Source organism: Scardinius erythrophthalmus (genome assembly GCF_964197995.2).
Source record: "Scardinius erythrophthalmus genome assembly, chromosome: 4".
Classification (NCBI taxonomy): Eukaryota; Metazoa; Chordata; class Actinopteri; order Cypriniformes; family Leuciscidae; genus Scardinius; species Scardinius erythrophthalmus.
The window spans coordinates 40,329,866-40,352,712 of NC_138224.1; the positions used below are offsets into that span (position 1 = coordinate 40,329,866).

The 22,847-nt window shown below is 38.6% G+C and overlaps 1 protein-coding gene and 1 long non-coding RNA gene across 2 annotated transcripts in view; both read left to right on the forward strand.

Moving 5' to 3' along the window:
* Positions 1 to 22,847, forward strand: part of LOC308689308 (uncharacterized protein) — a gene marked incomplete at its 5' end in the record, with an annotated part of 219,931 nt that overhangs the window by 28,828 nt on the left and 168,256 nt on the right. The gene's annotated exons all lie outside the window — the stretch shown is intronic.
* LOC308689395 lies at positions 9,813 to 21,870 on the forward strand. The gene is made up of 5 exons (XR_014029997.1): positions 9,813 to 9,953; positions 10,421 to 10,562; positions 11,100 to 11,171; positions 20,798 to 20,839; positions 20,941 to 21,870. It is a non-coding gene; the product is annotated as an uncharacterized lncRNA (long non-coding RNA).

Here is a 22,847-nt window from a genome sequence, read left to right on the forward strand (position 1 = left end):
GTGCATTTCACTCTTTCAGACACTCCAAACTCACTTCATCTCCACAGTGATTAATCGACCCGTTTCTCTTCTCTCTGTAGGGTGGATGACTCGAAGAATAATATTTTCAGAAGATCAGCATGAACACATCAGCGATCCTCCCAGCTGTTCCAGTTACTACGCTTCGTTCTGTCAACAAGATCACACACACTGCCCGCAAACAAAGGTTAGTTGCACACTGGTGATGGTCAATCTTCAAATGTGGTTTTCTCAACGGATAATCAATGGAAGGGTGCACTTAACTTTTCCTCGGTGAGTCACTCAATATCCTGCAGTGGTTTCCTCTCTCACTTACTTCATTGTGTTGCTGTTCGTGGTTTCTTCAGAAAACTCACCAAATGAGCATGCCTCGGGGAATCTCACAGTAGAACTCCGATCCGGCATTAAACCTTCAGCCTTCCTATTTCACCGCTGCTGTCAGAACACACACTGCTGCCTACCCGTCCTTTCACACTTCTTCTTCTTCTTCTGTTTATTTGGCGGTTGGCAAACAACGAATGGTGTGCATTACCGCCACCTTCTGAAAAGGAGTGTGGATCTGGACTACTTACTCTCTATAATAATAATAAAAAAAAAGTAAAAAAAAAATTATATTCTCCTTAATAGACCCGTTTCTCTTAGGAAAAGGAACAGATAGCTGTAGCATGTTTCTTCAGACTGTCTCTGTAATAACCCTCTAATCCTTAAGGGTATTTGTTCAGCTTCAAGACACCTAAGTAACTTCTGCCTCTCATACTGGTACTTATTACAGGATTCTATCACATGCTCTATAGTTTCTTGAGTATTGCAATCACTACACGTGCCATCAGCATGTTTTTTCATTAAAAACAAGGTGCTGTTCAAACCTGTATGGCCTAGCCTCATCCTAGAGATCACATCTTCTTCCTGAGTATTCCTATGTACGTTTCTGAACCCTCCCACATTCTTTTGAATATTGTAAAAGTGTCTACCAGTTGGTTCACTGTCCCACAACTTCTGCCACTTTCCTCTCAGTTTATCCTTAACAATACTCTTAATTTCAGCCTTACTGTATTTAATTTCCATATCAATACTAGATCGCTCTGTAGCTTTCTTAGCATACTGATCTGCCAACTCATTCCCTGTAACTCCAATGTGAGCTGGTACCCACAAAAGTGTGACACTGATTCCTGACTTCTGCAGATTGTTTATTAATTGAGCTATGTCTAGTACAATATCCTGCCTTGTCTGAGACTGTAGGTTCTTAATACTACACAATGCTGAAGTTGAATCTGCGACTATTACTATATTTCTTGGCCTAAGCCTATTACTCTCGCTCCATACGAGAGCCAGAAAAATAGCAGACAGCTCTGCTGTATAAACAGCTAAATTGTTATTTAGCCTTTTCATTACACCTATTTTTAGTTTTGGAATGACAAATGCTGCCCCCATTTGCTTGTCTTCTCTTTTTGATGCGTCTGTAAATATAATAGATCTATCCCCATATGTCTCCTGTAAATACCTTTCAACATAAGATTTATTAAATTCTTCTATTTTCTCCTTTGCCTCCAAGAGGCCAAAATCAACTGAAGGCACCTCAAGGATCCACAAAGGAACTGCAGGGTAGGAAACTGTAGGACACACAACTAGTTGATCTACCTCAACTTCACTCGCCTTTTCTTTAATGATCCATCCAAAACTTTTAATTTTTATGTTTCCTCTCTCTTGACAGTTTATTAAAGAATTCAGTCCTATGTGACCCTCCTGATGCCCTTTAAGATTAGCCCAGTAGACCAGAGATAGCTGATCCCGTCTGAGATGCAAAGGCATTACTCCCAATTCCACCTGTAAGGCTGCCACAGGAGTGGTTTTTATGACTCCACTACATAACCTCAATGCTTTAACTTCTTCAATATTGTTTTATTAGCAGATCTATACACAATACACCCATAATCAAATATTGATTGTATTAAACCTATATAGATGGATTTCAAAGCAGGCCTACTTGCACCCCACTCTACACCACGCAGACATCGCATTACATTCAACACTTTTTTACATTTCTCTATCATTTTTTGGATATGCAATACCCACGTTAATCGTTTGTCAAACCAAATACCCAGATACTTAAAATGGTCTGTCCTTTCCAACTCTTTACCATAAATTGTGATCTTTAAATCCTGACTTATAGTTTTCCTTGTGAAGAACATAACTTTAGTCTTTTCCACAGATATCCTAAAGCCCCACTCTAGAGCCCATTTTTGTACCATGTCTACTGCTTGCTGCATCTTATTTACTATATGGTTTATATTTCTTCCTTTTTTCCACATAGCTCCATCGTCAGCAAACAATGCAACTCCAATAGATTTATCTATGTTCTTAAAAATGTCATTTATCATAACAATAAAAAGTAATGGGCTTATTATGCTTCCTTGAGGTGTACCATTGTCAGCCTCATACTCACTGCTAAAAACCCCATTAATTCTAACTTTGATTTTCCTTCCTGATAGGAAATTTTTAACCCATCTCCACATTCTACCTCTTATTCCGAGCTGAGACAACTTGACCAGCAACCCCTCCTTCCACATCATATCATACGCTTTCTCAATGTCAAAGTATACTACTATAACAGTTTCTTTATTGACTTGAGCCTTCCTTATTACATCCTCCAGGGCTACTAATGGGTCCATAGTACCTCTGCCTTTCCTAAAACCTGACTGATAGTTATGTAATAATCCTTTAGTTTCTAGATAATATGTAAGTCTATCATTAACCATTCTCTCAAGAGTTTTCCCCATTTGGGAGGTTAGCGCTATTGGCCTATAACTACCAGGACTTTTGGGGTCCTTCCCAGGTTTCCTTATTGGGACAATGGTGGATTCCTTCCAGGATGGAGGGAGAACTCCTTCTTTCCATATCTTATTATATAATAGAAGCAACACTCCTTTACCCTCATCACTCAGTTTCTCTAACATTGAGTAGCAAATTTTGTCCATTCCTGGTGTAGACCTGTTTACCTTCTTCAAGGCGTTGTTCAGCTCCTGAATTGAAAATGAACTATTTAACACTCCTTCCCCTTCCTTCTCCTGCAACTCAACTCTATACTTTGCCATTGTGTCTTGCCTTGCTTTTATCTCCTCAGGACTTAAGTTTCTTGAACTATGTACCTTAGCCAAAGTTTTTACTATTGCTTCTGCCTTATCTATACAATTTACAAAAGTTTTACCTTCTTCTACCATTACTGTATATTCATATTCCCTTCCATTTCCTCTCATCCTCTTAATCATTCCCCACACTCGTTCTATTGGTGTTGTACGTCCAAGAGAACAGCAGAACTTCCTCCAATACTCCTTCTTAGTCTTTTTAATTATTTGTCTTACCTTCGCTTGTGACCTCTTATACTCTATTAGATTCTGAAAGTTATGCGTCCTTTTCAACGTTTTAAAATCTTTATTTCTCTTTTTAATAGCTTCACTACATTCCTTAGACCACCATGGCACTATCTTTTCCTTACTTTTTGGCTTAGTTTTTGGAATAGCCCTTTCTGCCGCAACTACTATACTACTACTAATGTCAATACATAATTTTTCAACACTCTGATTTTTATTAACATTCAAAAGCTCATATTCACTTAAAATTACAAATTTTTCCCAATCAGCTTTTCCTAGAATCCATTTCCCCTCTATCACTTCACTTGTTCTTTCTAATTCCATCTCAACCCTGTCCTTTCACACTGCTCAAACACTCCCTTTTTATGCTCCTTTTCCTGAGCACATGCTTCAATGAAGCGCAGCTGATTTGCTTCAGCTGGCGCTCGTTATGGCCAACACTCAACAGAGCCAGATTTAGAACCAATGAGGAATCTTTTTGGATTTGCCAGGTTTTTACCCGGTGACAATAACATTACAATGTCCAGAAATCGATTTAAATAGTACATTGGGTTTAATTTGTCGTTTAATGAGTCTAATATATATACTGTGTATATATACATGAATAAATACATAGATCCGACTATTTTAAACATGTTTTTAAATGGTCCAGTGGCAGAACTTTTGCCAAGCGTGTCAGAGGTTCTGGGTTCTAATCCGCACTCAAATTGTTTTGTTTTTTTTCCTCATCAAAAACAATTTTGTTTATCAGTGGTTGTATATCAGGCAGGGACACGTTTGTGTGTATTTTGGAACGGATTGAAGCGCGTGTCTGAGTGAAGACTGCGCGAGCCACAAGAGAACACAATATCCGCACTACTGATCGCAGCGGCAACGAGCACTTTGATCACTTGATTTATAAAACACCACATTTCAGCGCTCTTATTTAACAAACGAATGAAATGAATGCTCTGCTAGTTAACTGGAGATTTTTTATTTATTTGTATTGGTACAATCGTGCCACGAGATGTTTCAAAAGTGGTGGGGACAATATCAACCTTATTAAGAGCAGGCGTGCTCAACTCGCAAAATAACTTATGGGTGCGAGTAATAAAAACGTTTATCAAAAATAAAGATGAAAAACTGCACTCTCAGGTTATATTTTCATACATTTATTAGGCCGAAACGCGTCTGTGAGGACATAGTAATAATAAATGTATGAAAATATAACCTGAGAGTGCGGGTTTTCATCTTTATTTTTGACAATATCAACCTTGGCAAAAAGTGGTGGGGACATGTCCCACCCGCAAATTACGCCTATGACCACACTTCACTCTCCAAGGGCCGGTACAAAATCCCTCAGGGGCCGGACCCGGCCCTGTGGCCGCCAACTGAATAGCCCGGATCTAGAGCATGATGTGCTTTGCAAGTTGCTTTGTTTGCAGACAGGTGTCACATATGATTCTGATAAGTTGCTGTTGAAGATTTTGAGTCAGGTAAGGCTATGGGTTGAAATGTGTCAAGGAATGATTGTGAGTGTCACATCTGCAGACAATGAAGAAAAAAGGTCAATTTATGAGCAATGTACACTGAAAAAAGTGCATATGGCTTGTCATTATGTTAAATAACTTTTTATATTTGATCTGACTCACATTCACTTTTATGCCTTGTCATTAGTCTAATTTAATTGAATTTAGTTGTCTTGAAGTAAAACTATTTTTTTTCAGTGTAATTTAAACTAATTGCTTTAAAGCAAATTACAATATTTCATCCACGTCCAAACCACGTGACTACTGACGTCATCGAGTTTGGGTCGAGAATTTTTCTGTTTTACACTGTTTTAAATTGTTAAATTAAACTTCACGCAAACTCGTCTTCCCTCTGCTGCAGCTGTAAACAGCGCGTCAGTACGGTAAAACTTCTCGTCTACCAAATTTAATAATCGTGACAGCCCTAGCTCAGATACCCATTTTCCAAGCAGGATTTTACCACCTTCTCCTCATTTTGAGCCAAAACATGTGCGCACTTTGATGTAAACAATCTGTCATGAACCAGGATTGATCTTTCTCCTTTTTCTCTCTCTCTCACATTCTCTCTCACACACACACTCATTCTGTTCTTCATCGCAATCAGTGCTCACGCTGATCATCTCCACGCCTGTTTTCTCTTCCCTCCTGAATTTGCCTGCTCCCTCTAGCTACCTTTCTCCCTGTTTCAGTGCCAGATTATTGTTACTATTGAAGGCTCGTTCCTGTATGATCAACCGTTATTTTCTACTCAGCCATTCCTCTACTGGATACCTCTCTTGTCTTGTCCTGTCCTGTCTCGTCTACATATCTGCTGACATTGTGTTCTGCCCAGCGATCCTGCTGCTCATGGCCATGGATTACTCTTCAACCTGCCGTTTGGTAACTACTGGTCTAGAACTGTGTTCGCTCACTGACAACAATCCTCACTGAAAACTATCCTCACATGGAGAAGAAGCATGACGGAAGGAGGAACGCCGCCACCGATTTATCCCTCTTCTAAAAGCAGGGCTGCCAACTCTCACGCATTCAGCTTGAGACTCACGCAATTGACACTTTTCACATGCTCTCACGCCACACATCTATTTTCTCACGCAGAGAAACATCTTAACCCTTGTGCATCAATTTAAAAAAGTTACTCATAGGTCCAAAGAGGACAAAAATGTCCATGTCAAAAAACTGTCATAAAAAGTTGAAGCTTGGGAGCACAGACTTAACTTTGGTATCATTTTAAAGAATACCCTTGGCAGATTATTGCTGAAGTAATTTTTTTTTATAAGTAAATAAAAAAAAAAGTTATATAGGTTTAAGTTTATGAAAATTATTTCTGAATATTATTTTATATCAAATATATATTTTATGAAACAAGTTGAACTCTAAAACGGCTATAAAATCAAAGCCATAAATCTAAATAAGTTGTGTTCCAAATTTGAGTTTGATATCTCAAAAAATGAGCTTTCAGTAAGATTTTGTTTGGGCGCAGTACCAAACTTTCCCCATTGGATCCCAGCAAAACTCCACTGGTGAACACAGTGATTGGCTTTGTTATTTGCAGTTGAGTTTTTCTCTCTCAATACTACAAACACACACATGCACTTTTTTTTTTATAACACACATACCAACCACACTCTGACATCCATACCAACACACGCATACAATTATCTTTGCATAATTTATCCAACTGGCTCTATAATAGCTCAAAATTCATGCAGTTAACATTAACAAAAAAAAAAAAACTTACTCATAGGTCCAAAAGGGACAAAAATGTCCATGTCAAAAAACTCTCATAAAAATGTTATGCTTGGGAGCAAATACTTAAGTGTGATCTCATTTTGAAGAAGACCCTTGGCAGATTGTTATTGAAGTGAACAAATTGAAAAAAGTGCAACCAAAAAATGTTATAGAAGTTTAAGTTTATGAAAAATATTTATGAACATTATAATCGATATATTTTATAAAATATAAATAAGTATTTTGTGTAACTAGTGCAACATTTTTTTTTTCAAATGAAATAGGGGTGAAATAGTAAAATTACAATAAAAATAGACACCTGTGCCAAAATTAATGCAGTTAACATTAAAAAAAAGAAAAAAACTTACACATGGTCCAAAAGGGACAAAAATGGCCAAGTCAAAAAACTCTCATAAAAATGTTATGCTTAGGAGCAAATACTTAAGTTTGGTCTCATTTTAAAGAAGACCCTTGGCAGATTGTTGTTGAAGTGAAAAAAATGGAAAAAAGTGCAAACAAAAAAATGTTATAGAAGTTTAAGTTTATGAAAAAATATTTATGAACATTATAATCCATATTTTATATAAAATATGTATTTTATGAAACATTTGGAACTCTAAAACTGATATAAATTCAAAGCCATAAATCTAAACAGGTTGTGTTCCGAATTTGAGGATGATATCTCAAAAAATGAGCTTTCAGTAAGATTTTGTTTGGGCGCAGTACCAGACTTTCCCCATTGGATCCCAGCAAAACTCAACTGGTGAACACAGTGATTGGATTTTTGATTTGCAGTTGAGTTTTTCTCTCTGAAATATTACAAGCACACAAACACACTTTTTATTTTATTACACACATACAAACCACACTTAGACATCCATACCAACACACCCACACAATTATCGTTGCATAATTTATCCAGTTGGCTCTATAATATGCCGAAGCAGAAAACAGGAATAAAGCGAGTATTTGCTTTATAGGCCTAACCTGAAAAAATGGCACCATCTGATAAAAAATTGTAAAAATGTAAATTTTGAAGCCTTGCCAACAGAATGAAAGCCTATTAAAAAAGATTGCATCATTTTATAGTTAAACGTCACAGGGATTAAAAATTTCAGTTTTAATGGGTTTCAATGGGGACATTTTTGTCCAAAAGGCGCTAAGAGGAAGTATTTTGTGTAAATAGTGCAAAATAGATTTTTTTAAAGTAAATGGTGATGAAATAGTAAAATTCCAATAAAAATACACACCTGTGCCAAATTTTATGCAGTTAGCATTAACACAGGCAAAGTGATCAAAAAAACAAAACTGAAAAGGACAAAAATGTCCTCAAGGATGCACAAGGATTAATAACATCTTCATAAAAAAATGATCAGCTCTCAGGTTCTGTCCATTTTGTTATGAAATTCAGACAATAAATACCATTTTGGCACTTGTAAATGTGACGTGACCGATCGCTGTAGCGCCTCAGTTTAAACCGATTATCTGTTACTTTTTATTTAAAGATACAGTACAACTTACCGAAAGGTATATATGCTTCATACATAATATCCAGTGCTTGAAGTGGGAAAAAAAAGGTGCCGGTACTCACTTGGATTGGCAAATCAAAAACAAAACTTGGAGATATTGCTGGTACAACAACAATTTATTGTAAATTATTAACAACATAAATGTATTTAAACAAGTCGTGTGTGTGTGTGTGTGTGTGTGTGTGTGTGTGTGTGTGTGTGTGTGTGTGTGTGTGTGTGTGTGCGTTGGTGCGACCTGATTATGAGGACAAAAACCATGGATACATACCGACTCTATGAGGACATGCCGTAACTACGAGGACAGCACTAATGTCCTCATAAGTCGAGCAGTGTAGAAAGGCTTATCAGGCTGCGCCTAACCACCTCCCGCTTTTTCTCAATATGTCCTTATAAATCCGTTGTACCCGTTTTTCAGTGTGTGCCAGTGTATGCTCAGAGTGTTTAATCTCCCTCTATGTGAAATTCGACGTTACTGCAGTATCATACACATTTCATACACCCACAACCACGCCCAAGCGCGATTCATTGGTGGAACGCTGGAATCCTCGTCAGTGATTGGCTGCTGGAATCCTCGTCAGTGATTGGCTGCATTTCACATCCGTCAAAGTCAGCGCGCCTGCGCCTCTGCTGATCTTCTATCGCAGACGTGTGATGTGACGGTGTGATTAATCAGAAGATTAATCATCATAATGAAAGATTAATTAGCAGAATTCGAGCGAAGTTGACGAGCTATAGTGGGAGATTTTCACTTTATCACGAGGAAGGTAAGTGCGTTTATTTATATATTCTACCTTTATGGAGTTAAGTGTCATGAGTCAGACAGTTTTAAATAACGTTAGTTACATTACTTTAAACGTGGCCACTAATCGGGCTAATATAAGTCCATAAGCAGTTAAAATGGCGTCTCCAAACAACTTGCACATGCTATTCACGTTTTTTGTTTTGTTTGGTACTTAAACGAAATTCTCTTGTTGTTCATATAGACGCATACAAGTATTAGTATTAGTTGATGAAAGATACATCTCCATGGATGCTTGAGAGAATTAATTAACATTTTGAAATGAATCAAATGTTGTCATCATGATGACTGGTAAAGTTGAGTGGATGAATTTACAGTATAATACAGTAAGATACAGAAATATATGAAATAAACAGAAACGAAACTAATGTAAAAGTATACTTTCATTAATGTAACGTTACTGTCATTAGAATGACTTGGAAAAAATATTTAGTTGATTCATTTTAGGGCTGGATATTAGCAGACATTTTATGATTCCATTCAATTTTAATTCACATGCTGTCGATTCTATTTCCAATTCGATTTTACATTTATTATTTTAATGTAAATCAGGTGTAATACATGTAACATTTTCTAAAACTTTCTCTCTATAGTTATTTTTTCTAAGTAACGAGTTTAGCTTCGTTTGATCTAAGGCGCCACATTAAAGAGTGATAAAATGGTATTAAAATGGACTGAATTTGAAATCGGAGACTGTTTCTTATCAAAAGTAACAAGCCTCAAAACCTCACTTATCAACTTTATGTGTAAAATGTTGTATTTATTGATATAGACTACAGTCTGACAATAATGTACTGTATATAAAGCATCTATCTATCTATCTATCTATCTATCTATCTATCTATCTATCTTTATAAATACATACTAATTATGTTGTCTGGAATGTTTTCAGTCAACATGTTTAGAAAGAAGAGAATAAAACCTGAGCAGGATGCAAAAGAACACATATTGTCGGGCAAAGACAAAGCCTTCATTGAGGGACGACAAATCAACACATTCAAAGGTAAATTGTGCACCACAAGGCAATTTGACAATGTTCAGACTGCAGGCAAATCAAATCATAAAGTAGGCATGCACTTGTAAGAATGAAAAGTAGGCCTATTGCTGGCAGTCTGGACATGATCTTTCACATTCACACATTTTACCCTTGGGTAAGCCGCTCATTTTCATTAAGGTTAAGAGATGAAAAAAAAAAAACTTTAAACAATTTTTTTTTATTATTATTATTTTAAAATAAATACTTAAAACTATGTATACAGAGAATAGTGTAAACAAATTCAACTAGTAGGCTATATCACAGTGAAAACCAATGCTTGATTTTTTTATTTTTATTTCCTGCACCTCATATTACATTACACAGTTTTACAGGATTTAACTCTTTAAAAGGATAGGTTGGTTAGCTGTGTAACATATAGGTGCACTTGGATTCATGTTTTATTTGTATTATTATATATTATTTTGCCCTTTTAGGGAGAGGTGTGTTTGCACTTGAGCACATTGAACCATCCACCTTTGTTGTTGAATACCGTGGGATTCTCTCTCAAAGTAAACATGTTAAAGATGTACAAGGCAACTACTTGTTTGACTTCACATGGAATGGAACACGTTATTGGTAAGCTGGCTGTTTCTTTTTTGGTTTATTTATTTATTTTTAGTTCATATTCAGAGCAAACTAGTTGCATGTCATTCTAATAAAAACAGTTATGATTATGATGATTATTATTATTACAATATAGGGCTGCACGATTTGGGGAAAATGTCATATTGCGATTGAGGTCAATATTGCAATTGGAATATGCGATTGCGATATAATAAACAAATGGTTTCATGAGTCAACTTGCTTGGATCTAAAGCAAAATGCACACACAGAATAGTGATAATTCTGAAATGTGTATTTCTCAACTCAAACTAGCAACAACAACTAAATGATTGATAACATCTAAGCCATTGATGTCTGGATATAAATAAATCCATGATGACAATATGATGCAGATTATTTAAAACAATTCTGCATGTCTGCTTTGTGCACGACGGATCCATGAAAGGGACACTAGATATTTAGACTTTGGTTGATACTAGAATTAGTTGCGGTGACCAATTGGCAAACATCCTTGCCTCAGTGTTGTACCTGTCTTTCTCATAATTACAGGAATTGTGTGACGAGACATCAGTGGCTGTGACTGAATGCAGTGTGAATCCTTCCTCATCAGTGAAACAGAAAGTAAGTGAGCGCATGTTCCTTCATTGTTTTCTTCTCTTTGACACAGGCAATGTTAAGTGTAGGATGGTTGGGCATCATACTAGACTGGCTGACGTGGACTGTCGTCTTAAAGACGCTGTTGTGACATCTCAAATTCGAGTAAAATGTACCTTGCTCGGTTCATTCATTTTCATAACTCGTGCGTTGGGGGATGGGCATGACACTGACCTGAAATGTAAGGACAGTTCTTCACTACGAGGACCGTCATGTCAGGGATAGGGTTTGAGGAAAAGATGTTGCTTTGGGTATGTGCCGGCTGCTTCTTTATGTGGATAAGCTGTAGACCCAATATGCACACTTTTCAATCTGGATATGCTTTGTGACTTTCAGTCACAGAGACGTAAACAGTTAAGGCCCATTCACACCAACCATAACTGTGTTAGGGTCCAACCAGCAGACGGTAATGTTCTGTTTATTGTGATCGCATCTTTGACTGCTGCTTATATACTGAAACATGTTATAGCAGAATTGATTCCGATTGGCTGTCAATTAAGCAATGTATCGCAATACAAAAATGCAACAATATATATTGTGGAAAGTGACAATATGTATTGTGTATAGTACACCCAAAATAAAAATTACTGTGTGAGGGGAAACAATCAAGTTTACAGAGTTCGTGTCAATACTACATTAAACTACTATATATATATATATATATATATATATATATATATATATATATATATATATATATAAAATAATATAATGCAGTGGGGGAATATTTGTGGGTCCTGATAATGCCAAATGTCTTTTGTTACCAGTGAAAAGTGGCCTACATTAATTTAAATATATCTAGTTGGTGACAGAGTGCAAGCATATTTGTCTAAAACAGGGTTCACCAATCTCGGTCCTGGAGGGCCGCTGTCCTGCAGAGTTTAGCTCCAACCCCAATTAAACGCACCTGAACCAGCTAATCAAGGTCTAACTAGGCATACTAGAAACTTTCAAACAGGTGTGTTGGAGCTGGTTGGAGCTAAACTCTGCAGGGACAGGGGCCCTCCAGGACCGAGATTGGTGAACCCTGGTCTAAAACAAATCTGTTAGCCTATTCATTTCCTCCCCCAATGTTTTGCAAATTAGGCATTTTAATCAACAGTTAAAAAAAAAAGTTACCCTTTTACCACGTCTTGGAGTATCTCTATAATATCGTATCGTGATATGTATCGAATCGTGACATGAGGGTATCGTTACACCCCTACTGCCAATGTTTCTAGCGTTTCTCAGCTGGTAAAATCGTTCTGAAAGTGATTTTTTTGTTTTTGTTTCTCTGTGGTGTTATCGTGTAAGCTGTGGTGTAGACTCTGCTATTCTTTAATACTGAGAGGATTTTTTAGGCCTATAATTTAGTAGATATATAGTTTTTAGTTTGAACAGTCCTTTTTTAGTTGGTAAAATTCATCCTGTCCTCAGCTAGCGGTGAGGGGTTTGCGTTTAGGGAGATTTTCTTGTCTAATATCTGCATTTTAGGGGGGAAAGCATAAACAACATCTGCGTTCATACTAGGGATGTCAATTTTCACAAATTCCCATGATCGATCGTCGTTTAAATTAACGATCAATTAATCGATTAATCGTTAGCCTTAATACTGCGATATGCGTCACCTGCAGTGGCTATGAGAGCATGACAGGGTCTGCAAATGCTGCTCAAAACGCTATGTTCCTCACCAAATCAATTAGAATAGTTTTCAATATAAATAAAGGGCTAGTAAGATTGTAAAATGTTTCGATGTGATTGATAATTAAATTAATTATTTAATAATCAAATATAACTACTAATACAACGTGTTACCAACGCCGCCTCATATGCGCTTAGAATGTGTGACCGTTGTGGACGCGCTCTTCCTGGAACAACTGCACGCGCTGAATGAATCTGCTACCATTAAACTGGAGCACTTTGCTAGCACGTTATTTATCTAAAAAAAACGCATCCTATATGAGATTAATCCGATATATTCAGGGCTTGAATTTCGGCACGGGATTGCGGGTATTGCGCATATTTTGTATCATTCCCGCAGGTCTCCCATTTATAATGCGGGAAATTCCCGCAAACATTGATTCACTTTAGCATGTAGGTTGTATTAGTAAATTAATCCACACAGATTGTAAAATCAAATCAGTCATTTTAAAACTGTCTGCGAGACGCAATTTCACAAACGTGTGAAACGAGTGATTCAGCGGCGCTGCGTCTTCTATCTCTCGTCTCTCATATGGGTTGCACAAGGTAATTGTTAAGCGCGCAGCAGGTGGCGATAATACACTCTCGCATTTCGGGAGTCGGGATAGACGGAATTGTCACTTGCATAATCGGGCCAGCATTGCATCACGAGTAACTAAAGTTTACCATTTGCACGTCTTTTTAAGTCTCACCAGTTTAAACCTCCTCACAAACAGCTCGCGGGTAACAAAAGTTATTTTTCGTGGATTATATCGCTTAAACAGTCAAAAACATAAGAAAATTATGTCAATTTCGGTCTTAGTGATATCCTCTAAACACAGTCGGTTGTTATGTCTTAAGCATAAATCGCACGTGACCGTATAATCAATGAAAACAGGATCCGTGCATTAGCTCTTAAAGCAGGGCTCAGTAGTTTCGGGATTTCTTCGCTGTATTCTCGCTTTTTGCTCGCAGGTTTCTCTCTAGAGCTCCCCCCACAGCTTCGGAATAGATATTTGACAACACTGTTGTAAAAACTCTTTGGCGATTCTCAGACACCAGAGGCTAGTAGATCAACGACATCAAAGCAGATGGGACATTCTTTAAAACGTCTTCTTCATTCGGGTTCGAACAGCGTGAGGGAGCGCAATAAGGACAGCATTTTAGCAGATTTCTTTTGGCCGTAAAGCAATTGTTTACATCGCGAGACCTGATATCACGCGAGACTTCCTGACGCGGCGGCCGCGGCCCGCCGGCTTAAAGTTGCAAATGCGGATTTTCCGCTCACGGGCACCAGGGGGGTGCGAGACGACCACCATTCAACCCGAAATAAGTAATATAACCATTCCAATGACTCCGAAGCTGTTCAGTTAAGGTAAAAAAGTTACTTAGTTCACCTTTAAAGGGACAGCAGCCATTTGTCTGTCATTAATTTGTTTGTCAAAACAACAAAACATAGCTTTAATTTTAAGGAATCAGGATTGATAGCCTATGTATTTAATTTAATCAGGACTAAAATACTACCTAGTGTTATTTTACATTTGATTACTTTTTTCAGTCTCTGCGCAGTATTTCTGAATACTAGTTTTAGACCTAAGCAAAAACTTCTCTTTTTTTCTCTTTATTGGTATCTTTATTCTATTGTATTTATTTGTGCTACTTTTTTCAATTTAATTCAAAGATTGAAATCAAGCTTCCTTGAGCTGTGTAAATTCTTAAGAACAAAATTACCCCATTGTAAAAATGCAATGAGTAAGCCTACATTTAGGCGAGATAAATGTAAAAAAGAAAAAGTCTAAACTCCCCCCTCAAATTAAAAATCCCCCCCATAAGAATCACCTAAGGGGGGATTTCCCCCCCATTTTCCAAAATGAAATTCAGGCACTGTTATTCAAAATAAACATAATATTACAAATTATATCTGCACAAAATGACGCAAATTCATTCACAAGTGAACTTGAACTAAGTTACGTGCATTCATTCAGAACTACTCATGTTGTGGATGTGGACGCGGTCTTCCTGGAGCAACGCGACATGGCAACTAAACCCAAATAATTCACAATGTTTTATTACAATATTGTTCTCTTTTAGGGATGTCAATTTTCTCAAATTCCCATGATCGATCGTCATTTAAATTAATGATCAATTAATCGATTAATCGTTAGCCGTAATACTGCCATATGCGTCTACTGCAGTGGCTATGGCCAACAGCATGACAGGGTCTGCAAATGCTGCTAAAAACGCTATGTTCCTCACCAAATCAATAATGGTTATAAATATAAATAAAGGGCTAGTAGGATTGTAAAAATGTTTTATGTGATTGCTAATTAAATTAATTATTCAAACTACTAATACAACGTGTCACCAACGCCTCGTATGCGCTTAGAATGTGTGACAGTTGTGGACGCGCTCTTCCTGGAACAACTGCACACGCTGAATGAAACTGCTACCGTTAAACTGGAGCACTTTGCTAGCACATTATTTATCTAAAAGAAATGCATCCTATATGAGATTAATCAGATATATTCAAAATAAACATAATATTACAAATTATATCTGCACAAAATGACGCAAATTCATGCACAAGTGAACTTGAACTATTACGTGCCATTCATTCAGAACTACTCATGTTGTGGACGCACTTTTCCTGGAGCAACGCGGCGACACGGCAACTAAACCCAAATAATTCACAATGTTTTATTACAATATTGTTCTCTTTATAATGTTATGTAATATTACAGTCCCAATAGTCATTATTAGTCGTGCACTGCCGTTTGAGCTGCGCGCGCTGAAGCTGACGCTTTACTACAGAGTTAATTCTTAACCAAATGCATCCAATATGAGATAAATCCGATATAGATAGGCCTACAGAAAAGAAACAGTATTACAACTTACATTTGCACAAAACAAAAGGCTGCGAATGCAGACGCAAACTTATAGTCATGATGAAGGTGTAAAATGGTCCCAAACATAACTCCGGCGCGCTCGCTTTACATGTTTCGCGGTTGAGCAGCGCGCACGCGCATGAAGACCTGCTTAATCGATGATCGATAAGTTGTATCGATTAAATGTATTATCGACAATTATTCGATCGTCGATTAATCGTTGACATCCCTAGTTCATACTAATTTGTTAAAGGGACACTCCATATCACGTGATGCTTTGCGTGAGGTTGTTGACAAATGACAGGCTGATCCGTCGTCCACGTTGGTGTGCGTCATTACGCATGAACCAAGGCTGATATTGTGGAGAGAGAGAGACGCACGGCACAGTGGTTTCGAGGGGAGAGAGAGAGACGCACAGAGAGACGCGAGTTTTGAAGAATACACAGAGAATAATGGATCATCAGAGATTGAGAAACATGGATCTAAATCAAGCGCTGGCCTTTTTTGATGCCATGGAGGATGATGGATTTTCTGGAGAAGAGAGCTTTTTGACTGATGAGGAACTAGATTACCAGGATGGTCTAGACCCCACTGAAGAGTAAGTTCCATTTATTTATTTACTGTAAAAGTATATATAAAAAAAAAACTAATATGATAAAATATAAATTTTCTAAATATGTAAAAATAAGTTCTGTAAAAGTAGTATTTCGTTTTTCTATGTTTGTTAAAGAGTAGTAAGAGTTGTGGATTACACTTTGTCTCTCAGCCATTGTTTGTCTGAGTTTACCTAGAGATACAAACAAAGGATAGTGGGGGGTTGGTCACACCTTTTGGCTGGGGAGAGAATGTCTCAAGGATGTTGTAGTGGGGGGTTGGTCACACCTTTTAGCTGGGGAGAGAATGCTCATATTATAGCTGTGGTGGGTTGGGGGTACAGTAGCAATCTCAGCCATTGTTATCTTATGTGAGAAATCAAATACAAAAACACTAATTGATCTGATATGTATGATTTAATATTTTGCTTTATTTGTTTTACAGTCATGATAATGAAGAAGACACCAGCCCACCCACCCGAGCCAGACAGGAAAGCGCCCATTCTTCCGCTGAGGAGGGCCCTTCCACTTCTGCTGCAGCATCCCAGCAGCTGCCAGGAATAGGTCATGGACGGCTGCAGTCACGGTCTAGAGGGAGAGCGCGGTCAAGGTCAAGATCCAGATCTGGCAGCTTGAGGGGTCGACAGAGTCCTGAATCCACAAGGTCAAGATCTAGATCACCACAGCCAGCAGCCCCAACTCCATCATGGAACAGTGAGAGTCAGCCAGACATCCCTCCAGTGCCCAAAAGGTTCGTCCCAACAAGAAAGCCAGGACATCAGCTCAGCCCCACATCCATATACACACCATTGGACCTTTTCAAACTTTTTGTCAGTGACAGTGCAGCAACCACTTTGTGTAATAACATAAACACAAACGCTGCAAAAAACATTGCCAATGGCAAAAAATATTCCTGGAAAAACTTCACTGTTGAAGAATTTTTCAAATATTTAGGACTGACTTTCTTTTTTGCACTGGTGAGACTGACAAATATCCGGCACTACTGGAGGACAAACACCATTTTCAGCCAACAGTTTCCCCACTCAGTGATGACACGTGCAGGTATCAGGTCATTTCCTGGAACATCCACATGAGCAACCCTGATGAAGATGTCCACAATGACCGGAAGAGAGGGACACCAGCTTATGACCGGCTGTTTCGTCTGAAGCCCCTTTTAGATGACATCAAACATGCATGCAGAGCATTTTATCACCCACGGCAGAACCTTTCAGTGGACGAGAGGATGGTGGCAACAAAGGTTCACACTGGCATGACCCAGTATATGAAGGCGAAGCCAACTAAGTGGGGCTTCAAACTTTTTGTGCTGGCAGACAGCAGCATTGGGTACACTTTAGACTTTGCTGTATACACGGGGAAGTCTGTGTTTGCTTCTGGTGAGGGACTGGCAAACGACTCGGTTATGTCCTTCATGAACAAATCATCCCTAGGGAGTGGCTACAATGTGTATGTAGACAACTTCTACACAAGTCCAAAGCTATTCATGGATCTCTACAGCATGAACTTTGGAGCATGTGGCACCTACAGGGGCAACAGACGAGGATGCCCCCGCACAACCACAAATGCCATGAACAAAAAGGATCCTAGGGGCACCATCAGGTGGATCCGTGACAGCCCTCTGGTTTTTGTAAAGTGGATGGACACTCTGGAAGTCTCTGTCTGCTCCACAATTCACCCGGCCTTCTCTGGCACACCTAAGATGGCCGACACAGCAGCAGTGCTCGAGTGAAGCTCCTTAAATCTCAGTCTGCTAAATGCGCTAATCAATTAACTTTCCTGCATATCTATCCCACGTTAAGTTCTGAGTGTTACCTCCTTTTTGTGACTTTTTGGATGGTCACTAATACAAATTGTTTACTTGATCATTTCAACTGTGCTTCGCTATGGAACAAAACGCAACTAACGCATTCATTTTGAACGCTCTTCAACAACTTAAGCGAGAGATGTTCACGTATTTTGACCCGAAACTTGACAACCTGCAAACAGCTGCCGATGCGTTGCAGTCTTCCCTTAAATCACTCGGGGATCAAGTAGGCGAGCTCGAATTTAGAGTCAGTTCAAATCAGGATAACATAACTGATCTAGAGCAATGCGTTGAGACGCTGGAGAAGCAAAATGCTTTCTTGCTACAGAAAGCCGAGGACGCCGAAAATCGGAGCAGAGCCCTAAATCTTCACTTCATTCACGTTCCTGAGCGAGCTGAAGGCACTGATACAATCGGCTTTATTGGACGTCTACTCACTCTTCTATTTGGCGAAGCCAGCTTTCCCATTCCACCTGTGATCGAGCGCGCTCATCGCACTCCTGGAGCCTCCTCCAAAGGGAATTCCAAAGCTGGTTCAAGACCAATTTTGGCAAAGTTTGGCACCAGTGAATATCATGAGGCCCAAAACGCCTGGACTTCTTTTGGAAAAATGTAAATAGTTTTGGTTCTGTTCAAGTTATTATGTTTATTCCTGTGCTCCAGGACTCCAAAGACATGAACAAACTGTTTTCCAGAGGAAATTTGCTTAGCTTTTATTTATTTGTGTGTGATTTCAATAAATGTTTGAGTGATTCAATTTCCGTTTTATTTTTTCCTGAGGTGTGAAAAAAAAGAGGTGTGTCAATTGTCTGTGCACAAAAGGGTTGATGTTTTACAAGCTTTTTTTTGTAAATAACACCAGACGGAAAATTAATTAAAAAAATTTACTTTCAAAATTACTGTACCCCCTTCCCCCTCCTCCCTGACTCGAGGTTGCCAGATAGGCTGCAGGATCCAGCAGGAACGTAGGCTGCTACAAGAAGTGGTGACTAGAGCAGAGCTGGCAACCCGGATGCCGCAACACTACTGACTCCGGGATTGGTAGATAGGTGGAGGGTGTTTGTCCCGCCATAGTCTTATCTGATCGGTGAGTAGCCCAATGTAGACGAACTGCTGCGCGTGTGACAGGGCGCATGTTTGAGAGAGAGAGAGAGAGAGAGAGAGAGAGAGAGAGAGAGAGAGAGAGAGAGAGAGAGAGAGAGAGAGAGAGAGAGAGAGAGAGAGAGAGAGAGAGAGAGAGCCATTTCGAAACAAAAACGAGGAGTAATTCAATAATTAGTTCGCAAAGTAACTCTTCACTAGAAATTGTGTGAAATGATTTCCAGGCCGTAGAGTGGAGCTCAATTCTAGTCTATATTGATGGGCGGAGTAGTGGGAGTGGCCTGCGGAGCTGAGCATTGCAATGCACTATGGGTATTGTTTAAAAATCCACAAGCACTAAAGTCATTTTCTGCCTTTTATCGGCCAAGAAGGACCCAAATTAGAAATGTATGCTACTATTCTACTACATATATGACCCACTTTCAATACACATCCAGTGCATCCTCAAACTGACGACAAAACCTCATACAGTTACGCGCACACTTTGGAGACTGTCTTGTTTTCAATGCAAGGGTAGTAAGGAACTGGGGTCCGTTCTTCGTACGCCACTCAGTGGGATTTGATTGTGGATGATTTGGCATGATCTTGGATTGTTTGGTTCTTCAGTGCTCATCCTGGACTTGCTGTCATAGTGTTCCTATAGTGGTCCGTAACTTAAACCTGCTCGGAAGCTTATTTCATGTAAACCGGATTAGATTGCATCTTTTTAAGTGGGGTTGATTCTTAAAATATGTCCCAACCACTGCTAATTTATTACAAGAGTTCCTTACTGAAACTAATTTAAAACTGACAAAAGTAATTTAAAATAATAATAATGATATAAAAATTAATTTGAAAATAATGTGTTGAACGCCTGTGTACGAGTCAAAAGAAGTATACTTTGCAAGGCTGTGCATTCGACTGTGGTAAAAATTCGACTGTGGTATACTTCTGGCTTTAGTCTGGTGTTGGTTGTCTAGTCATAGCCAATGCAGACTGTGCATAGCACTTTAATAACACAAGATTTTGGCCAAATGTTTTAAACCAAAAACAAACTAAGCTCCCAAAACACAAATCTAACATTCGCTGGTCCAAAACATCGTAAATCTATTTGAGCTTGATTGACACATGAAGTGTCTGGCCATACATCATTTTATTTATTTATTATTTTTGAACTAATTTCTTGAATGGCAGCAGTTAACCTGCAATTTTAGCTGGTTTCAAAACACCTGGATATTACCTGCCATGGTGACATTTCCTCAGATAAACTTCTGAGATCCAAAAGCTAATGCCAGCATATTGACATGGTGACTAATAAATTGTGTGCGCATATATTTTAGATATTTATTTGAGAAAAAGGATACATGTTGATTTTGGGTTCATGTTTTATTTTTTATCTTCCACAGTAATTCAGTGTAAAGTGGTCCTTTTCGTGTTACACAGGACCAGAGACTAGTTTTCCCTGTGTGCTTATCTGCTGATATTTCACATGGTCCGAAACTGTTTGGATTGTAGGGCTGGAATACATTTTAATTGTTGTTTTTTACCCCTCAGGAAAAAGCCAAATGAATCAGGATGAAACTGAGAACTCCAGAGGTATTTAAACATTTGGGTATATTAAAGTTATTCCATGTATATACATATAGGTGTATAGGTATACATATGTGTATGTATATGTTTGTTTGTTTGTTTTACAGAGACCAAATTGAGGAGAATTGTGAAAAGGCCATGGAGCCCAAATGAAGTGAATGCTGTCATGAAACATTTCAGAGTCCATATTTCAAAGGGACACCTTGCAACAAAGGCAGAGTGTGAGCAGTGCAAGACTGCAGAGGACCCTGTTCTGAGAGAAAGAACGGCCCAAAATATAAGGGATTTCGTGAGGAACCGAGGTTTGATGTTGAAAAAGAAATCTTCTTAGAGTTCTTCGAGAGATCAGTGTTGCCTTCCATTAAAGGTTGTATCAGCGATTTCAGGCCCAATAAAGGCCCAAATATAAATGATCACATTCATCTCATTTTTCCTAACGATCCGCTAGCTGGCCGCCCCATAAGCATGCCATCCAAAAACCGCGTCTCTGTAGGCAGCCTAGGCTCTGAGATCTGCACACAAAAGGTGGGGGTGTTGTGGTGTGAGATTTTGCGGTGATTGGTTGGAACTGTTGGTGATTGGTTGGAACACTGTTTATTTTGGTTTTGGTGGTTGGTGAAACCCATTGTTTTTGTGTGCAGATCTCGGCGCCTAGGCTGCCTACAGAGACGCGGTTTTTGGATGGCATGCTTATGGGGCGGCCAGCTAGCGGATCGTTAGGAAAGATTAGATGAATGTGATCATTTATGTTTGGGCCTTTTTTGGGCGTGAAATCGCTGATACAACCTTTAATGTCTGTGGGTTTTGTTCTCAAAAGTGTTGTTGGGCCAGAAGAGTGTTCAAGACATCCTTTTATTTACTTTTATTAAAACACTGTTTTGAAAGAAATGTACAAAAACATGCATTTACTGGAAGGCAATTTAATTTGGTTTTATTTTCAGTGTGTTGTTGAGGTCATTTTGAGGCACACTCCCTCATGCACTTTAGTCCCATAATGGTTAGAGATGCACCGATTACAATTTTCTAGGCCGATTCCGATTTTTCCGAGTTTGACCTGCCGATTCCGATTTTTTTATTTATTTATTTTTTTTATAAAACACCATATACTTCTACCCAAACTGAATAATAAAAACAAGTTTAAATGGGTGAATTTTCTATAAATATTTTTGAGTCTTCTTCATTTTCTTTTCTGACATAGCCTACTCCAGTTCTTGTTAAAACACACTAGACATGCAAATTCTGTGCATTTTGGGCACTTTTTGTGTGAAATCATTTATTTTGCCCATCAAAAAAAGTGTGCTTTCACTTTAATTGAGTGTGAGCAGCGCAGCAAAAATAGACTCTGCGCCGAAACCGCTTCATTGCTGCTCACTCTAACATGCACGCCGAAAAAAATACGCGCCTCTCACGCTTGCGGTGTGAAACTGACGTAATTCACAAGGTTTTCTACATGTGTGTTCCGTGTGCACGTGTGATGCTGATGTTGCGCGATGTTAATCATGCGGCACCCGAGTGTGTTTGACCGGTATAAAATCGGCAAGTGTCAGACTGACCGGCCGATCGGCGGTCATGACCGATCACGTGAAAATCGGCCAATTCCGGTCCCAAGCCGATCAATCGGTGCATCTCTAATAATGGCCTTATTAGATCTCAGTTGTTGAGCCTTTTTTTTACCATTTGCAAAATAAAAATTGCCCTTTCAGTTTAATTTTGTTAGTTTTTATTGGCTGTCTAGTTGCATTTCTTCATCTAATTGCCCTTTAACTAGTCTTCTATGAAGTGTAAAACTTGCTGATCTTTGTTCACTGAATTTTCTCCAACCAGGTTCATTTTGCACCACATGTGTATATGTTGGTTGATATAGCAACAGCACATTGTAGCACTATTTCCTTAGGTGTGCGTATTACTTTTACAGGTTTAGTGGCAGCAAAAAGATGCACAATCATTTGTGAATTCACTCTTTAATGTAGAATAGTTGATTTGGTTTAGTATGGTTAACTCTAATACAGGTACT